Genomic DNA, 21,770 nt, shown 5'->3' with positions numbered 1-21,770 from the left:
TTTAATCTGACTGCCATAAATTTTATATTAGAACATCCAACAAACTGTAACTATTCACAGAAAAAAAGAAATAAGGTTTAAAAAACGACCTTTCGTTGGGTGGTGATGACTTCCGATTATCACGAATCGTTGTGGAAAAATACATTTTTGTGTGTTCCATTCCCTGGAGGGACAATGGCGTGGATGGTGGTGAAACAGATAGGAAAGACCGTGCATAGAAACAACCCTGTGTCGATTCGGTAAAACCGCATCGAATGGACCATGCAAAAATGCTACGTGTGTATGTGTGGGTGCATATTGTTGATGCGAAAAATGAGAATCCGGTAGGAAAACGACGCTATTCCAGCAGGTGAAAAGCGATCGGCGAATAACGGTAACCGGATACGGTGGATTTTGTACAAATAATCGAATCGTTTAGGTGTTCACCGAGCAAAATTGAACTGGAATATTTGTCGCCTGGGTAAACGTGTCTCTAAACAATTTTTATATTTAGAAAAATACACCTAATTTTTCATTCTGTGAATTTTCTTTTTAGAATTATTAGAAAAAAATTAGGCAATCCCATCTTTACGATAATCTTAACAGAATAAAAAAATAATATTTAATAAAATTATTAACGTAGTAATTTTTTGATAAAGGAGATAAATGAAATAAATAATGATAATAAGCTATCTTTGTGTCTAACAGCAATTAAACGAGAAATATATCGTTAATTTAGAAAATCCATTAGATAATATTCACGAACGCTTCCTAATAAAGAAAATCTGTTCTTTGAAGCACGATGCAACGATACGATTACAAAATAATTCCATAGACGACACACTAACCGATACATGATACAAATTGGAAAAGCGAAACTCTTCCTGTAGGTACCTGTAATTACGGTGATGCCGGTGTTGAATTTACTTCAAAACACACAGGTGAATCGTTAATAATGAGAAGTTTCCCTGTATAATTTGCGTAAACTTTACACGCCTATCAAAGCTACTTTATTTACTTAATGTCCAACTTTATTCCATCAATTTAAAGCAAGTTTGTATAAGTCCTGTTAAATTTGCATGTTTCTGGTCGATGTCAGGAACGTTACTTCCGCTGAAACATCAATCACCACACCCGTGGTCTTTGTATACACAACGGTGGTAGCCGGTAGTAGGTAGCTAATAAATTGGAAATATCGAATAGTTGGTGAGAGCAACACGATGTCGCCGCACGAAATCGATTAACTTTCCTACAAAGTTGCACGTACACGTCAATAATTCGTTAATGCAATTTACAAACGTACAACTTGCCCAACTTTGTTTAAACTCAACAGCCAAACTACAGCTGATTTCCTACCGATCATACTAGACCACGTAATTTAATTGATTCCTCTATTATGGCAAATTGATTTCAACAATTAATTACCTAACCGATTCGTTCCAACTTTGTTACATATTTACCCAACTATTTAACAGAAATTAATTAACTAGCTGAATGCCATCGGAAATCATCCAGCGATCGGTACCACAAATTTAATAGAATGGGGTAATTAAGAGGGAAGTATTAAAGAAAATGTTGGGTAATTATTGATAAGTGGGAACCTTTGCACTTTATTACACTGGAGCTATTAAAAATCTCATTAGATACTAATTTTACTATTTCAAATTTTATATATTATTTCTACGGTATTTTGTTATATTTATTATTTAAAATTCTATACACTTAATATGAGTATTACTAATTAGCTAATTAATAAAATTCTCTTTCTAATATAGGTGATGGATTGCTATGAAAATTCAAACATTCTCTCAACAAAATTATTTGTAACTGGATAAATAAAAATTTTAAATTAGTACAATATAATGATTCTACATAATTTGTTTTAAATAATCGAAAGGTATCGTTAGAATTTCAGAATGTTATTTTTATCTAACAGGACTCTACCGAAAAGCATCGATGGATTACAGGTACCAATCCTGAATGTCTGATGGTCACCATTCAAGAGAAAGAAGGCCAATCATTGTAAAGAATAGTGAACGTCTCTCAGGATAATATATGTCCTCATATCAGCCCAAAAGCCACGATGCATTCTGCGACTATCATTCAGAAGTTTTCAATCACTCGACGTGCAATTCGAATGTCTGATCCATCGAATTTTTACACGCTTCCTGGGATAACATTGATGGCTGGTTTTTGACCCCGGGTGAACAGTAATACTTGAATTCTTGAATTTTAAGACAGATATCAAAACGAATGCTCGATGAAATACAAATATTGAAAGAGGAAATATATGAAGGCTGCAAATATAATTATTTAACCAAATACTATTTCCATGTAATGCTATAGTTATCAATTCCCAATTAAAAATGAATAACTTTGCAATTCCTGAAATATCTCAAATGTAATCTTGTCGGGACTGAATCCATAAATACCATAAATCTCACGTCCGTCAAAGTGTTAAGTTCCCCGAAATGTCGAAAATTTCGCAAAAATAAACCGCGTTATCCCGGTACACGATCTATCAAATAGACACAGCTATCTGTTCACACATCAAAAACATAAATCTCGTCGAAATAAAACTGGCCATGAATTGATAAAACGCGTCGATTGACGTGATTCAAATTAAATAATCGTTTCCTATCAGACAGAGTAAAGAGGGGGTTAATCGAACGAGGTGGATGCGTATAATCGAAGCAAGTGCGAAGAACGTCATACGCACCTCGTGGCCCAGTGGAAGGACGTGACCGGATTGCAGGGTGAGCCGATTTGAAAGAATTGCGAGTCTATCCACGTAACATAAAATATAGTAAATCGGGCAGAGAGTAATGCCTCGCTCGTAAATAACATGACATATGTTCGTAGAAGGCACGGCTGGCATGCACGCGGTAAATCTCCCTCCCGAACGATCGATATAATGGCGTTGCCGATTGCAACGTTACGCGCGTGCACCGATCGATCGAACACGGGGGGGAGGGCCCGGTTTAGAGTGTGGCCGCGATACTTCAAAAACTTCCATGGACTTGAAAGCTGCCAAGGGCCCGACCTGCACCGATCAACGTCAAGTTTCCAGGACGTTTCGCGGCAAAACACGGCTTCCGCTACCCCTCGGCCACCCCCGCCCCCGTTTCCGGCGGTTACTTACGAACAAGAGAAACCAACGTGGCTCCTGTTCAAATTTCCACCTTCGCTTTTCGAACTTCCGGAATTTCCATATTTCACCGGCTATGGTTAATGTGACGAGGATTCAAACCATATTTGGAAGGGGGTTCAAAGAGGAGAGCCAGGTACCCTAGCTTTCCCAGAAATATCTAATTATTTTCAAATAAACATTCTAATTTGAAAATTTAAGCTTTCAATTTGCAATGTCAAATTATTAATAAAATAGTAATTGCAGGGGTGATTATAACGAAAATATTGAGTATTAGCTAATTTCACAATTTAAATTTTAAATTTGCAATCTTATTTTATTAATAAAATCGTAATGATAAGAATTCCTATTAACTTTGTCACTCATTTATGCTACAAATCTAAGAATTTCTACCATTGCCTTTTGAAAGGTAATTAAGAGTTTCATTAAAAAATATTTCCAATACATTAGACATTGATGAGAATATTGTGTATGTAAATTATGCAAATCTAAGCTCTATAATGTACCCGCAGCTATTATTATCCAGCCAACAGATTAACTTCGGAGCTTCCTGCCTTTGTTCGTGTCTGATCAACGTCGTAAACAAGTTTCCTGCAAGTCTGGCGACGCGATGAATCAACTCATCCATTGAGAGATCAAAGCTAAGCTCGCGAGGAAAGTTAACGTCCATTGATTAACTTGATCAACGAACACGTACCGACTACTGATCCTCTCTAATGATCAATTGTTCGCGAGTTATTAAAGTGGAATACAATCAAACACGATAGAAAAATTATTTAAAAATAATCCTCGCATCTTATATCATAATATTAGATCTTAAATTATAAACATTTGTATTCAAGTTCCGATTTATTAATTTTAACACCTAAGAAATTTCAATGATTGCTCGATTTCTGTCGATGAAGTTCGTATCAAAATTATCCGACTGTCCTTTGCCGAGGAGTTCATTAAATACAAAAATTTATTAATTCAGTTACGAGAAGTTTTAACGAGCTAAGACACACGAGCGCTTCGTTAAGCGCGAAAAGAAGTCCGATAGTTTCGATTTATCTAAAGATGAATTCGCAGAAAACTCGGTAATTTTAATAAAACTCTCGCATCAAAGAACGTTAAGATGAACGAATCGTTTATTCAATCTTCAGGAATCTTCAGTCTGAACTAATCAATCGTTTGTACGTCTACTGTAGAGTGGTAATAATATTTCAAACGAAACGTGGAACACAATAAACCACTTTAAAAGTAGAAACAGAACTCTTTATCAATCAATCTTATTTCACTTACACGACGTGAATTCTGATCAAAAAATTCTTTCTTTTTCATTTTTAATTTACTTTTATGTTAGTCCTCTTCGATATTAAATATTAAATTTTTAATTTTTTAAATTTTATGTACATATCTATAACCATCCTCGTTTCCCAAAGAGCCATTATTCACTCTGTGTACCAAGTACTATCTAACTCATAAATCCTAAGTCATTTTTTTTTTTTTTCAAACATCCTGTACATCGATCGAAGAAAGGAAACAAAAATGTTTCAATGTCTGGCTTTATCAGAATCGAGGCATCTCGGCGTGCTTAACGCGAGACTGAAAGAGGTTGATTCAACTTCGGTTTCCAATCTAAAATCCCTCGATGCGCGCCTATTCGTTCGGTTTTCCATACACGTCCGATCGACGATTAATAATCTTCCCCTTTTAATCGTTCCTTTGCTCTTTCGTGTACACGTGTATACGTGCAACAACCACCACCAAGTAATCCCCCTCCTCGGTTGGCGACCAAAACGATCAGATAGCCCCTCTCTACCGCTCGGTCAGAGAATCAGTCAGTTTCATCAAGCGATTTCGCAATTATCGAAGAAATAAGGGGACAATTGCATTTGGCTGCGACAAATCGTCGAACGGAACCGTCGACAGGACAGTGCATCGTTCACGGAAACGAGAGAGGAAACAAACAAGCCCGGAAACGTAATATGAAGTTCCAGTTAGGTGGACCCCGTTAATCTAACGACCTGATGATGATGGTTGAAATCGTTTTACTCATCAAGATTGGCTTCGGTAACGGGGAGTGGTTAGCTACCCGAAAAATTTTACTGACTCTTGATTGCTTTCCTCCGCGTTCCTCCTTTGCAACACCATCCTCTGTACAATCTCAGCCCCCTTAAATCGACGGTCGAGAGAACACGAGGATAAAATTCTTTTTGAAATGTCTGACGTTTCGTCAATTTAAGAGTGGTCAATGATAATGTTAATTATTATTGTTTTAGTCCTTCTTGGAATTTTTAAATTTCCAAATTTCATAATTTCCTAGTTTCTAATTTGTCTAGTTTCCAATTTTCCTAATTCCCAGTTCCTTTAATTGCCAGTTTTCCTAGTTTCCAATTCCCTAATTTCCAATTTTCCTAGTTTCTAATCCCCTAATTTTCCAGATTTCCGAATCTTTAATAAATTAATATAAAATCGTACGGATCAGAGGCGACCCATAGCAAAAGGGTTAAAATTGCGAGGCTTGTCAAAAGTTCGAAAGAAAGTTACATGTACTTGGTAAAAAGTGATCAACCTTTCGGACCAGTTAGCTAACGCGTCGAAATCGATGGTTAATGGACAAAGTTGACACCATTACAATATCCTGAAACTGCTTTGGGAAACTACCGACATTCGTTTCAGTTAGGTTGCTTTGCTCGCTTCTCAACCTTCCACCCCCTTTCACCCCCTGTTGCGGTATTATCCAATACCTACGTCAGCTTTTGGTGATCCTAATGTTTAATGGGATAACAATAAAGTGAATTGAGTTTCAAACAGGATTTTACAGATTTTCATAGTTGTTATTTCAGAGAATATTGGATAATAGTGAAAGTTTTTAATAGCTGTGTGACGTTGAACATGAGTGAAGACAGTGGAAAATTGGCACGTGAGCAGAATTTAATTAAAATCTTGGGGTTTAAGCGGAAAATAGTTGCATCTCCTAAGGTGATTATTAGAATAATATATAGTACCTCTTCATAGAATTGGGACATTTCGGTGAATGTGACATAATTTTTAAGTAATTTTAAAATTATTATATCAATAATAATACTAATAAATTTTTTAAATCTCAAGTTAAAAATTTCAAGCTTCGAATTTGCTATTTTCTTATTTTAATGCTTGCAATCTCATTATAATATTACTGTAATACTTATGAGGTAATGAATTAGAAGCTTCAAATTTCTGGTAGCTTGAAATCTGAAGACTTGAAATTTTTAAAAACACAATATTTTACAATATTCTCTTACATATAGATTTTTTTCAATGGTTTCATGTTTCAGATTTTTTTTTATAAGAGATGGGTTTCAATATTGGCTCGCAAGTATCGGTTGATTTAATTTTTTGACGATACACGTCAGAAGGAGATTGGCTTTTGTTTCACGGAAGCAACACAAGCAGAAACATATATTTGGGAAAAATTGACAGATTCAGATATTGACCGCCATCTGCGTTTTTCCCCGAATATTTCGTTACCATTTTTGTCCATTCTTTTCTACTCGACGTCTACACCGTGAAATATTGTCCGATGGTGTCTGGACAGATTTATGTATTTGTGATCTCGTGTGAAATAAAGAAAACTGGCTAATGAAGATTGATCGCGAAATACCTATACAGCGTTTGACATTTGGATAACATTGATAGATTCCTTTATTAAATTACAGATAATTAATTGAAGCTTTCAATTTTGACGTGTGACAAAGTGACAAAATTGAATTTTTCCTAGTGAAATGCAATAAATTTTATATAAAATTGCTCGATTCATTTTTCAACACTTCATCGTTAATTATTAAATCAGATACGGATTAAGAACTTGAAATTATGGATATCAGAAATAACGAGATATTGAAAATAATATCTAACGAAACCTTTAACACTTTCGGCTCTCATAAAATGTTATACTAGAAAATTACTAAATATTAAATGCACCAGGGTTAAATCATCAAAATTTCACGACTTGAGAACGAAGAGATTCCTTCTCATCTCATTCAACTTCTGACCCTCAAGAGATGAATGTAAATAAGGGCATTAAAACAATAATACTCTGCTAGCATTAATGCGGATTATGTTTATGAAGACTAATCATCATGCTGAAAATTATACCTGTGACTATCGTTCTTCCTCTCGACTAGATTTGAACGATGAATAAACAGGATGAAAATTATTCACACCTCCTACTAATTAATTTAAGGGTACTCTCTTATTAAATCACTCCAAAAACACATCATACCTATGATCGCATTTAAACAAAACTAAATTCTGAATAATGTACTCAAATATCATATCATTAAATGAAATATACACAAATAGCTTTAAAAATATTTAAAAATGTGAGTGAAAACGAATTTTAACTCTGAATTAACAAGTTAACACCAAGAAAGCAACATCCATTTAACAATAATTGATCAAACAAATCAGATCGACGAAAACGTTTGATTGTGCTTGTTTTAACCCTTTTAATTAAAAGTGCAATCATTCCATCGTAATCCGATACTCGATTTCCTATCTGTCGCATTGCGAGTACTCTTCACTCGCTACCCTTAAACTTCGATTCGCCATAAAAAACTTTTCAACCTGTCCTCGTTTCGCCTTCCTTCGTTACTCGACCCTGCAACTTCACGACGAAACTTTCAATCGCTTCGGACTGAATTTTCACGCGATATGAAACCCTTTATTAACGAGGTGCAAGCTTCATGGATATTCTGGATACTTAACTAAAATTAATATTCCTATGTACCGAGCAGGAAATTAAAAACCATGCATAGGAATCGCTGTGGGGCTGACTAAGAGTAATGTCTAATGAATGAATTTTCTACTGGCTAATGGTATTCTAATGAATGTGCGCGTATGTAGTTATTTTCACCAGAGGTTAATCATTAACTTGGTATACCGTAAGTAGTATTTTGCGATACTTTTATGTCATGAAATTGCAATTTAACCATTTGAACCTCTACTATATTTCAAATCGAAATTTCTCAAAAATGAAAATTTCAGGATTATTTGAACACCTTGGATATATATTAATAGCTTAACGATGTGCGAGATATCAGGAGCGTAACCAATTTTCATAAACGTTACCTTTGATACAGTAATGAAGCATTTACTGTCCATCGTTGCCTATCTCGAATCATAAACTCTGTTTTATGCCCATAAACTCTTCTCTGTCGTTCTCTCTTTCCCCCCTCGATCATCGTTCACGAATCAGAGGACGCTCTTTCGCTTTGTATGCCCGCTTCACGTTTGAATTTTAAGTGGTACTTTTTACTCCCTCGCGCAACTTTTCCGCTCGTTGATTACGCTCAAGTGGTCCCAGCGTAAAATCGCGACGATATTTTTCTATTTTCGGTCTCTCGTTTTGTACGATCTCAAAATTAACCTTAACCCTTTCCTCTTTTTTTATTTTTCAAAGTCCAAATTATCAGATGACGGAACAGTTTTAGAATTATTTACCGTAGACACGGTGACGCGAGTTGATGAATTCTAAATATAATTATGGAAATTATTGTAGATGGTATTTTGAAGAGTAAACTCACCCCTGGATCAGCAGACTCCAACATGCACGGCTGAGACGCTCGCAGACTTCCAATTGGGGTCTTAAAGGGAATCTTTAATGCCGTGAACGGACTTGGTCCTGCAATCAGAAAGTCATGGAATTAGTTTAATCCCAAACATTAAAGTTTCAGATATTAAATTATGGCAAACGAATTTGAATAATTTAAACTAGACTATTCGATGGACAACACGTTTGTCATCTACTCTGTTATAATTAATTGTTTTATAAAATTGCAAGAGAATTCAATTAGAAATAATTAGAGTATTTCTATTTGCATAAACTTCAAGCTCAACTGTCTTCCTGCTAATGTAACATTATCGATTAACTGTTAACGCGTTTCAACTATACAACGAGCAATAAGCTCCAACCGGACATTTTTCCCAACGGTGAAACGTTGAAAAACACAGGAGCCGGTCTAAATTCGCGTTTCACTTGCTCCAAGTACACAAGGCGAGTACATCCTATTAGCACCATAGCTTTTCCCTCTCGTGTTGGAAGCTGCTTAAACTTAATAGCGTCGAGTAAGCTTAATGTAAGGCTGTTTTTATAGATTTAACCCGACGAAAATAAGTTCTATAGGTAGGATAAAAAATCGAACACCATCGTAGTGTTCTTTGACGTAATGAAAAAATACTTGACAAATCTTTTCACACATTTGTTATTAATATTCTCCATTAACAAACATGAAATTGTCAATCGTTTATCTAAAATAGTATTGAACTTTTCTATTTGTTATGCTATGGAGAGTTTATAATTAAGAATAAATTGTTTCGTATTAAAAATAATAAAGAAACCCTTACGTAGCCATTTTTATTGGACCTTAAGCTTTAAATTGATATATAATAGGTGCAGATCTAACATACTTTTATGTCATGAAATTGTATCAGACTTTCAATGTTCCTAAATTCGCCATCTGTTATGCACTAAGCTAACACTTACACCTGATTAACGATATCACAAATACGCTGCAATATCACAAATGATCATATTTCACGGTCTCGTTAATCGCTAAGCAATTCACTGTAAAATGAACGTGTGTAAATTTGTCGCATGCACGATTCGTTGTTCATAGATGAACGGAACGCTCGCACACCAGTAAATCTCCGTATCGCCGTATTTCTGTTCCCGTATCACGCGAGAGTTATTAAAGTCCGTACATCGTGTCGCATTTAACCAACACCCCATAAAACTGTAAACACATTGCCGACATTGGTTTTATCGTGTTCAACTCGTTTCGATGCATACGTTCCACCTAAAACATCCCTATTGTTCCAATGCGTTTTTGATTCATCAATTTTTTCTAACGCTTTGTTATGTTCACGATAACTGAAAAACCTAAAAAGAAGCAGATAGATTCATACCGAAGATCTGTCCATAGATTATAAATACTTTAATGCAAAAAAAATGAGAGAACCTATTTCACTTTGAGATTAATTTTTCCACCCTTAGAAATGGTAAATTAGAATTTATTTTATTCCCTTTTTAAATACCTTTGAATTTTAAAAATTGCAAAATTTAGGATTGATGCCTTTTCAGAGCACGAACGAATTCAGTTTAATTTTGGAGAGTGAAGAACTTTGGTGTAAATTCCGTACCCTATTCATTAACCTTTTTATTACACATTCTAATAAACTATATTCATTTCCGATACCACAAATATTTTTTCTTTTATTTTTTTTTTCTTTTTTTTTAATTTTCTTATGGTTTGGAGTCTTGAAAATACCTAACCAGGAAATTTCCCATGCTTTCCCGAGGGGGTGTAGATATTAAAATCAATACGGTATGCGTTTGACTGGTACACCGTATAGCCGCGGTTATTACCGCACTCGGTGGCCAGCGGATCATGCATACAGTAACTACACCGGCAGCTATCTCTCTATTTCGCCTCTACCTCCTAGCAGCCTCTCAGAATGCTCCTTACCGATGCACACGGGAATTGTAGCTGCAACTGCACCGCGTTGCACCGGACAAGCAACCGCTACGGTATGCCCGAGCCTGCCAAACGGTTCAGTTAACGGATACTTCGAGTATAGGGCGTGAAACTGTTACGAAGCTGCGGCAGAGAAATGGAGGTAGAATAGAGGTCGTTCGACAAGGTAGAGCCTTGCCAGAGGTGTATAGATAATTTCGTGGCAAGTTAATCAGACCCGGCCAGAGGCAGCAGGTATTCGCTGGAGAGAATCTCTCTTTCTCTCTCTATGAGAGAGTTACGAGAGGCTGAAGAAGTGTCGTAGAAGATGAAAAATAAAACGAGTACGTAAACCGCGAGACATCGTACGGTGAGTACAAGACGAGACGATGTCACGTAACAGCTGCTGCTAATAGCCTGTTTAATCGGCAGCTTGAAACCTCTCGTTCTCACGCTCGGACTAATTATAGTGTCACGTCTTAAATTCGAGCGTGTCGCGCGTCTTTGAACTGACACGTTCCGCGGATACAAATAGTACTGGCATTAGTAATTGCTTGTCTTTGTTGAGGATTTTCAGACGACTAGTGGAGTGTTTCAAATTTCGTTTTGAAACATTGCTTTTTCAACGACTGACTGCTTGTCGAAGTATTAATTATCTCGGATATTTTTAATGATACAAGAGAATCGGAGAACGCGAAGGGTTCTCGGTAATTTCGAACAGTAATTGGGAACAGATATGGTCAAATTATATTTGAAACTTTATTCCTGAAAGATACACAGAATTAATTGATTTCATCTTTTTAATTATCTCTGTTATTTTTAAGAATATTTTATCTACAATTTTTTGTACAATTGGTGTAAAAATAAATAGTTTCTATGAATGATGAACTCTGTTCTAGATTACAAGTAAATCTGAAAAGATGATTATTTTCCAGGTAATTTAATCATAGCTGATACTCGAAAAGATTTGTCAAAAACAACACCCGTGCTATTTGAACAACAATACAGGCTCGAACGAATAAAATCTCGGATTTTTCCATGAAATACTCTTCGAACATCGAGAGCGACGATGCAAGTGGCGCTCGAAAAATGTCAAGTTTGGACATTCCAATGGTCGCGTCACCGATACAAAATAAAACACAAACAATCCGACCAATACTCTCTTCTTTCCATCGAATTTTCCAATGCGAATAATCGTTCGAGTTTCAAGAGAATCCGAATAAATTTCGATTCTATTAAATTGTTGCATATCGAATGATGGAAAGTTCAACATGATTCGATGACAGAAGATTATTACAAATTGCCACTTCTGGTACAACAATTCAAAACTTAAAAATTAACAAAATACCTGTATAAAGATTCTACAAAATAGTTCTAATAAAAATTGTAACTTATTTTTGCTTTAATAAAGAATCACCAATTTTGTATAAAAAATATTCAAGAAACCTTTAGTTAAATGGAAAAAGAATCGATAGGAGGAAAAGTGTTATTTCAGTGAAAATATCATTGTATTCCCGTAGTTTATAGTTTCAACCGTGGAGATACACAAACTATCCTCGATTCCGATGCGAAGTTTCATCGCGTGTACAAAGTGTTATCTTTATTACAATCGTAACAACGGGAGAAATCGTACCGCAGCGATGATTTCGTAGCAGGAATTTCGCTGCTATTTTATTTATCTTGGTCGGTCAATGAAATATTCAAATATTTCGCCGGGACCCGATGGTGTACATAGGTACAATAGAGAAACGAAGCAACACAGCCGCTTATGATTTATGACTTTACGTACAGAACGATCGACTGACTGCTGGAGCTTTCGTGCTTTCGGCTTTAAAAGATTTATAAGAACGCGCCAAATGGTTCGCAGCGTCATTTTCTCCTGTACATGTGTTCGAACGTTGTATATCTGGAAAAAGGACACCGATGAGATGTAATGTGTTCCTGGTGATTGAAAGCTGAAACCGTTGTTCTAAAAATTTCATCCTATCCTCCATCAATATTCTTCCTTTCTATTTCTTTCTCAATCCTACAGTGTTTACAATATTTTGCTAAAAATTCTGCAATAATTATTATTCAAAATAAAATTTTTTTAAATCAAATACTGATAAATTTACCTGAATAATAATTGTTATTTTATATTATGTTAATTTATCAAAAATGCAGTGGTCTATGACGAACAAAAATATTTTGCAACAAATAGAAATCAATAAAAAAATTCTCTCATAATACATTTCTTTTTAAAATATTTTCTGTTCAATATCTTGGTCCAGATTACGTTGCACTGTTTATCACCAGTAAATCTTTCTATATTTTGCATTCAGATGGAAAATCACAATGTTCGAGCCGTATCATAATTTTTTCCTCCGCAAGTTACGAATCGATAATTAAAGAAGAATAAGCGGCGAAGGAAAGATCCGCGTTTTCGCGAGATAAGTCTAAGAAGAGAAAGCGAGATGGTAGTATCTTACTTGGAGAACACGTAAAAGTGTTTCTATACGTGGGCGATAAAATTCTCGAGATTACAAGCTGCACCGACACTTCCTTTCTACATCCCCGAGGCGTTCCCTTATCAGCATACTGCGAAGCGGCACAATAAGACGGAAATCTGGTGGAAAGAACGGATACCGTGCTACGAGACCGAGCCTCTATCGTGGAAATAAAAGTAGCAAGTAACGGCTTGTAGACGGAGTTGAGGATTCGAGGCGGGGATACGTATACTTGTAATATGCAACACGCAAACACCTCGCACTACGATCGTGCAGTCGAGCGACATTGCGTTTCCGCTCGACGTGAGACATCTTCGGATAGCCAGTATGTACGGAACAATGCTTGGAGAACTGTTGGACGACTGGTTACATTGATGTAACTAAGGAGGGTGGGCGTATCTTGTCCAAAAAAAAAATGTGTGCTAACCCCCTCACAATTCTAAAATTCCCAAATTTTTAAATATCCCAATTTTTGTAAATTCCTAAATTTCTAGACTTCTAAAATTTTAAATTTCTGAATTTTTCAATATCTAGGTTCCTAGATTTCTAAATTTCTAAGGTACGTGCTCCACCCCGAAAATATTCTATTCACGCCACTGCTTATCACACTGGCTCAGACTTCCCTGCTTTGCATTAATTACAATCAGTCATTTAGCATAGGTGACAAGATCCGACATAAAAAATCACTTGACTTCATTTCCCAGCCCCGAAGCTGTTGCTTACCCCACGCCTAGCTGGAAATCGTTTAACGAGGCGAGTTTTCACCCCAGGGACGATTAAAAGTCGAGCGAGGAAAGGACACCGAAGAGGTACGACCCTTTCTGAATCGACTAGGGAATTTCCACGTTCTAGAAAGGGTTAGTCGAGGAAGGTAGGAAGGAAGGAAAGAGGGTGGTAGCGGTTGGTTGATGGGGCGCCCCCATAGGTTGAATTCGTGGAGTGTGAGGTCGACTGGTGAAGGAAGGGCGCGTGCAGGCTAGACAGTAAAGTTCCTTCTTTGTCGGATGGGCGCGGTGAATAGCGTGCAGAGGCAGACGGACGGGTTAAATTTGCATGGACGCTTGTCTGCGTTTCCAATTTCACGCATGCACACATCCAGCAGTACCGATAATAAACGACGCCAGTTTTGGCATAAATCAAGGCCACAAATCCTGGCCGCGCCTTCGTCAGTTCCAACAGCGAACTGCCCCTTCGACCACGTTTACATTTACGATACTTTTCTCCCTCTGAATCCATCGTCTTAGAATCATTTAGATAACAATCCATAGCCTTATCGCTTAAGATTATTCATATAGGAAATAGAAATATTAACAATTGCAATCGGTACTTGACCAAAACTTGTCTAATAATAAACGCCAATTTTTCACAACGTATTCACTATCTCCCCCAAGTATTTTATTTTTTCCCCATTCTCCCCGTCCACCCTTGTTTCCCCATATCTCCAGCTACGATACCAGCTTTCTTTCTCCCTCGCTCTTCATCGACAGACGGATTAATCCAACATGAAGAGCTAAACAAGCAGAAAGTACGCTTACCTGCCATCCTGGCCGCGGGAGAGAGGAAATATCTGTAGAATTTCACTCTCGGCCCGTCCGGTAATCCCCGGTAGGCCGTTTGAACTGGACGTTTGAATGGCGCGGCTTATTAAGATCCGTGTTTTTCGTGGCAGTTCTGACCCACGCGAGTTTTCTAGTCGCCGGCAGAAGGCCGACAGAGAACCCGATACCGTTTGAAGTATTATACATTGTTAGCCAGGATTTACATGACTCGTCATTTTATTTTTTTCACCCTTCTTCTTCTGATCTTTTCCCTTTCGTTTCACTTTACACATCTCTACGAAGTTTCTTTTATTTTCTGGGGATTTTAATTGATAATTTGATCACTTGACGAAGGCAATAATTAAGACGTTGACTGCCTTGTCACCAATATTCAAGTGAGATTTGAATTTCCATAGAAAATATTCAGATTAGACATTTGAAATGATGGTTTATTGAAATAACGAAATATTCTGAAAATAGCAAGTAAGATTTATTAAAAATAAAAATACGTTCGCATGGCAGTCGACGTGTTAATAGCAGCTGTCAGATTATTCGTGGTTGAAGTTTCTAGAGTTCCAAATATTCTAAATTCTGATAACGGGACACCATAAATTCCGAGTAAAAAAGCATCACCGTACCAGTATCACGTGTATCGTTGTTTTACAGTGTAATTTAATGTTCATCGATGGAGCAACGATCAATCGGTAGGTACTAATTGAAAGAAGAGGGTGTACGTTGATTCCCGTCCATCGTCGGCTGTGCAGCGTGCAATTAAATAAACATTCGAATCAATTTCCGTGCATTTACGGAACGCCCACAAAATTTGCAACGTGTTCGACCGAGCGGCTACAGTGTCATCGTGTATTTCGAGCCTGGTATTTACTGGGCAAGCAGAATTTTCGCGGTTACCATATCAATGGACGGGGCACAATACGCGTCCTCTCATTAACGTTTTATGATGATCCAGCCGGTTCGAAATGCGCCACCGTCGCCGGTAATAAATTCTCTGTCAGCCATTAACATTAAAAGAAATAACCGTGCGATACATCTTCCCTTGTTGTTCGCGTTATAACCACCGGGGGCTATTCAAATCGACCCCGTTGCGTGGCTGCATTTTGTATTCGTGTCGTGTAGAAACTTAGTTACCCGGGGATCAGTTTCGCCGGCAAGATGGCGATTGAAGCGGCTACAAGCGTACAGTTTCAACGTGCCTTGTTACCTTGGATAATTCCTTTCGACAGTGACACCAATTCTCAGATCGTTTTCATTCAGCTTTCATTTCGTCGACGATTATCGTTTCCAGAGAAATGCAAACTGCATAGAAAATGCAGTGGAAATTGAGGAAATTAAAAATTTAGAAAAATCTTAATTTTCTTTTTTCTATAAATAATAAGGTCGAGCTCAATTATACAGGTGTTATTTTGAAATGCTAGAATTTAAGATAGCAAACTTTTTGTTAGAAGAGGATTGCACCCGAAGGAAGCAGAGACGTCTTGAATTGCAATTCAGCTCAAAGGCATATCGCGCATCGTTGCGAACTGCGCTTCATAAAATTTTAACTCCCATTCCTCTCGTTCTTTCACCGATACTCTGCCGATAACAGAGACCGTCTAAGGAAAACTCTCGAGCACAATGCACTCTCACAGCCAACTCGGAACTCGAAACAGTTGCCCCATAACAATTTACCGAGTTACCTGAAACGCTACGTATGACGCGAAATTTTTCTAACTTCTTCTCTCTAAACGCGTTTCCTCTGTTTCCTTCGGTAAAGTCGCGCTCGAATTGCTCGGGACAGGTCGACGAAGTTAACCTTTGAGTTATATCTACAATAAACGATTTACCGAGAGGAACTATTTTAATTTTATCAGAAATAAATAAATAAATAAAAGAAAAATATATGGTTTAACAATTACAATGGCTTTAATTTGTAATCTTTTATCGTGATACTAATACGAGTGTAATGAATTATTAATTGATATGTTAATTAAGATAGATTGCGTTCTTTATTATTTATCTTAAACTGATTTCAAGTATACTCGACGACTATTAAAGCAGCTAATTTTCTTGATATAGCCTACACACAAGGTATTATGAGCACGACTATCTAGCTACTGACGTACACGCCGCAACCTTGGTGGATGACGTACACAGTGCCGGGAAGTGACAGTGGCTAATTAATTAGTATCAAATGTAACTCCCTCCGCAACGGTATTCCATCCACCGTGTGCAGCTTGTTACAGTACACGGCGTTTGATGCAGCCGGTGATTAAGCGGACAGACGGAAAATCCTAAGTGGTTTCACACAATCGTTCTACCCTCAAACTCGATCCTGTATAACTTACAAACTGTTTCGAAGACACTTTAATGAGGGATGTGTTTACTAGTCATGAGAATCACGTTTACTAAGTTGTTGCGTATCAAGGGGTGAATTTTGAAACATCGAAAGTTTGAAATCATTTCATGACATAAAAGTATCCCAAAACACCATGTATAATACATCAAATTAAAGCTTAAAATTTCCTGAAAATGATCATGTAAATGCATTATTAATATTTTTAATACAAGATGAGTGATTATGGATTGCAACGAACAATGTCGTTGTACTATATCCAGAGTCTAGCTTCGAAACGTAAAAAGTCGAAGATGATTTCATGACATAAAAGTATTGCAAAATAGCACTTACGGCACATCAATTTAAAGCTTAAACTCTGCTTAAAATAGCTACATAAAAGCACCTTTCATTAATGTTTTCAATACAAAATGGTTGATTGTCAAAGCATCTTAGACATTTTACATTTCGAAACTTGATAAAGCATTTACATGGTCATTTTCAGGAAACCTTAAGCTTTAAATTAATATGCCATAAGTGGTATATTGGCCTACTTTTCTGTCATGAAATCCTATTAGACTTGCAATGTTTCAAAATCAACTATTTGGCACACAACAATCTAAACGCTACACCTATTCTCCTCAATTTCGGCAAAACTGAATCGATAGTATATCTTTCTATCCGAAAAATGATAAATTAATCCATTGTTCTATTTATATTGGATCCCGTCGGGGTGATGGAAATAACGGGGTAGTGTGCACAAGTTGCGATCGGTCTGTTTGACTTCCATATATCATTGTTTTCACATTTACCCTGGTTCTTTGTGCTTGGCTACGAATTGCCAATATTGACGCAATATTTTCCCGTGATAACGCGAAATATCACGGTACAACATTAATGCTTTCGCTACGTTGCCGAACAATTCGCCGATTCAATCCTAAACAATTATTGGAAATTTATCAAACTTTATCCCGAAACCTTTATCACTGACGTTAAATCTCTCGCAATTAGAAAAGTATTAAACCATGAAAATCGCGACACTTCGATGTTCGTCGATTGTAAACAAAAGGTAGAAATCGAAGATTAAAATCGATTCGATAAAGTGAAGAGATAAAATTTCCAGAGAAGAGGGACGAATGGGACCGATGAACAATCAGATTTCCTGAAAACCACCTGACAACAATTTTCAGACGAAACGGGAGGAAAGAACCAGTCCTCACGGAAAACCTCGACTCGTCACGCCGAACGTGTACACGCGAAGCGTAGCGGAGAGTACGTGCTTCACGTTTCGCTAGCTACACGATCGAATTTTGCGTTAACCGTGTATATGTGCCCGTGTATGTGTGTTTCTATCGACACCCACGCTAGCCCGCCTCGCTGAATTTAATTTACCCGTGCGCAAAACAACTTCTCTTCTCCGCTTTCTTCGCCTCTACTATGTACTCGACGCGATCGCGGAATGTTGTATCCCGCTTGCATATATCCGTTTGGATTATATTACAGGTGCACGATGCGTGCTTCAGAACAACTCGTGAACTCGACCAACACAACGCGCCAGTTACCTTACCAAAAACTAATACGGCAGAGTGCTCGTAAAAATATGCTTGTTTCGTACGGGGAGACGTGGAAAGCATTGGATAATTTTTTTTTTTTTCAAGTGAAACTTCAGGAAGAATTATTTCTACTCTCTCCGTCAATGCGTCATACGCACTCTATACGCATAAATCGTTAACAAATGCTAGAACCTACGAAGTTTCACTTCTAACGTGCGAGAGTCTCATGCATTTTTCTTTTCTTTTTTCAAATTATTTGATAATTTAATAGGAGCTCTGATTGCTAGCAGAGGTGTACGGGAAGCCGAAAATTTCGGGTATCCGAATCGATGAAGTGTGCATGTTGCAGATGGGAAGGTCACTTGATAAATCCTCGATTAAAGCGTACAGAAATCCACGATGGGACAGAAGCATATAAATTTTTGTCTGTGAACGACACCCGCACACGTTCGAGATCCTAAAAGTGTCGTGCTTTATCGGGTGAATGGCGTCTGTCATCCGGTTTTCAGGAAAGTGAAAAAACAAACTGGTCGTAGCCGGAATTTTGAGCCTGTGATTAAATGCACGAGACGTAGGTGAATTAGATTAAGCACCCTTGGGGTAGTATAGATCGTGCTTCAGAATTTTAACCCCCTTCCCTATTCTCGTCGCTTGCTTCTCCACGTTTATTCTACGTACATACCCCTCTCCTACCTCTATCTATCGTAGTTTTCACTGTTCCGTGGTGTGAAATAGAGCGGTGGGGAAAATTCATTGGCTTGAAAATTTCCAGGAGCAAAAACTGCTGCTTCTGAGCGAGAATGATGACGCGCGTGTGCTAGATGCCAATAGTCAATTCCCATCAATGCTGAATTCTTCATTTGTTTATTACATCAAATTTATCGTTGTGCAATGACCATAATGCAGAATATTGAAAAAAGAAATTTGGACTACAAGAAAAATTGAATTTTTGTCATTTGTTTGTACTATCGCGTAGCTTATGAATTAATTAATTTATTGAAAATTTGTAAGTTTTGAAAAATCAAGTAGAAATTAGGAAAATAATTTAGAAAAAAGGCACGTTTCAATTAAAAATTACATTTTTGTAATTTGTCTGCAATATCATATAGCTTATGCATTAATTAATTTAATGAGAGTTTCTAAGTTTTGAAAAATCAAGTAGAAATTATTGAAATAATTTACAAAAAGACAAGTTTCAATTTTTATTCCAAAGTTTGACTATCTTTTATCAGATACACGTCCCGTTTACAGAGGGAGAGTTTTCACCGTAGTTAACATTCCATGGCAAAGTGAATTCGGTACCTGTTGATTAGATAAAACGTCGCGGCTGTGCAGTCGAATGTTTAATCCGGCTTGAACGTTTAATTCGGCTTACTAAAAAAAAAAAGGAGAAAAAAAATTCTGCAGCCAGGATACAGAGACACGCTGGATATTACAGAGAAGTCTCCAGCATTCGCGTTCCAGAGAATTACACCGAACGTGACGGTTAAACGAATTACAATGTAAACGACTGAAAAATAAATACAGTCTTTCGAACGATTGATGCGACATCGTACCGTGAAATTAACTTCACCGATTACGACACGGCATTTTTAATCAGCGATGAAAAATATTTATGAAATCGCAGAATTGCGGACGAGTGAAATGTAAATTCGTTTGGAAAATATCATAAGCTGATAAGGTCCATATGCAAATTCCGATATGCGCACGATTCAACTTTTTATCACGAATGTTACCCGATTCGAATCTACGAGAATTCATTTTCATTCTCTGCTTTCTTTCTATTTACCAACCCTGCAGAGGACGGGCCTGCACTTCCTAAAAATCTGTAATGGTTCCTCCCGAAAAATATGAGTCTTTATCATTCTAAAATTTCAAATTTCAGATTTTCTATTATTTCAAAATTCCAAAATTTTCAAATTTCTAAAGAACCTAATCCATCTCCAAAAAATCCAAGTTACCTCAACGAAGAAAACTTTAAAGAAAATAAATAAATGAAGATTGAAAGCAATTGTTCCCTAATTATTACTAATCTAAAAATTCCTACATCACTCAAGATTTAATTACAACTAATTACCTTCTGTCACAACTGACTCACCGTATCACCGTTTAATTCCAGCTTATGAAATAAAGAATTTATGAAAAATATTCTCCAACGAGGAGACCGATGAGAGGCAGCAAAGATGCTGGAATACCTGCTCGTTGATAAAGCACAACTCTTGAGCCCGTGCAAACGTTGAAAGCTGAAAGCTGAAGGATTACAATCGTTTCGTACGTGACTTTGTAGGGTACGGTAAGCAGTGCCGTCTCATTTCGGACTACGCGTCCCAGAGTTTAACAGGAACCTAATAAACAGCCGTTTACCTCCGTCTAACGTTATTTTGCTTTGCATGTAGCCAGAGGCATTCATGCTAGTTACTCGCCACGACCTACACCCACCAACGTATACATACAAACAAAACAGAGACCTACTCGACGGGTCTTGTCACATTTCGCGCGAGCTACGATTATAAAGCTTCCAACAGGATTTCGCTAGTCATTTATTAGAGAAACGGCTCTCCACAGACGGTTGAGATTGTGAATTTACTAGCGACGAGATACTTTCATATTTTTCTGCAAAGAAATAGAAGAAAAGGTAAGCAAGCGACTCAGTTGACGAGCATCAGCAACGCGACCAAGCATTTTTCCGGCTGGTTCGTTCGGTACGCGTTTAATAGAACTCAAATAAGTATATTAATTAGCTCGTTGAACGTGGTAAAACAGGTTGGTCCTTTGAAAATTGTTTCGCCTCTGGTGGACGGTTGAATTTTTCAAGAGGAAAAGATCCGGCCCCTCCGGTGTCGAGAGCAGATATTAACCAGCTATTCGTGGCAACAGGCTCGATATCGTTGCGAATAATTAAACGAAGGATCGACTTTCCAAGTTATTAATTGCCCTCTGATCTAGCGCCGGTAACAATTTCCGGTATTTCATCCGGCATTACCGGCCAGTAGGATCTCCGTCAATTAATTGTTTCAAGAGATCGGAACTCGTTTTCCCTGAGCTTCTATAGGATCATCGATTCGTTAGAGAGAAATAATTAATAACAATAATTTAACCTTACGTAGAATATTTTAAGAAATTGTTTTTATCGAGCTTCCAGAAAACCCGGACCGACATCAAAGGGAAAGTAGGTAGAATTCCGAGCTTTCACAGAGAATTTGAAGAAGCAGAACTAGGAGAGACCATTTTGAAAGAATAATATGGCTGTTGCTCGTCG

At 37.2% G+C, this 21,770-nt stretch overlaps 1 protein-coding gene across 3 annotated transcripts in view; it reads right to left on the bottom strand.

Annotated features, from left to right (window-relative positions):
• LOC114871237 overlaps window positions 1–21,770 on the bottom strand; it is a 290,378-nt gene that overhangs the window by 156,967 nt on the left and 111,641 nt on the right. For all 3 annotated transcript variants that reach the window (XM_029176905.2, XM_029176904.2, XM_046287444.1), the window contains one exon: window positions 8,677–8,774. The gene's annotated coding sequence lies outside the window, so the exon portion shown is untranslated. The remainder of the gene's footprint in view (window positions 1–8,676; window positions 8,775–21,770) is intronic.

The sequence above is a fragment of the Osmia bicornis genome, chromosome 10, assembly GCF_907164935.1.
Source record: "Osmia bicornis bicornis chromosome 10, iOsmBic2.1, whole genome shotgun sequence".
NCBI classification, from domain to species: Eukaryota; Metazoa; Arthropoda; class Insecta; order Hymenoptera; family Megachilidae; genus Osmia; species Osmia bicornis.
This window is presented reverse-complemented; position numbering and strand designations above follow the sequence as displayed.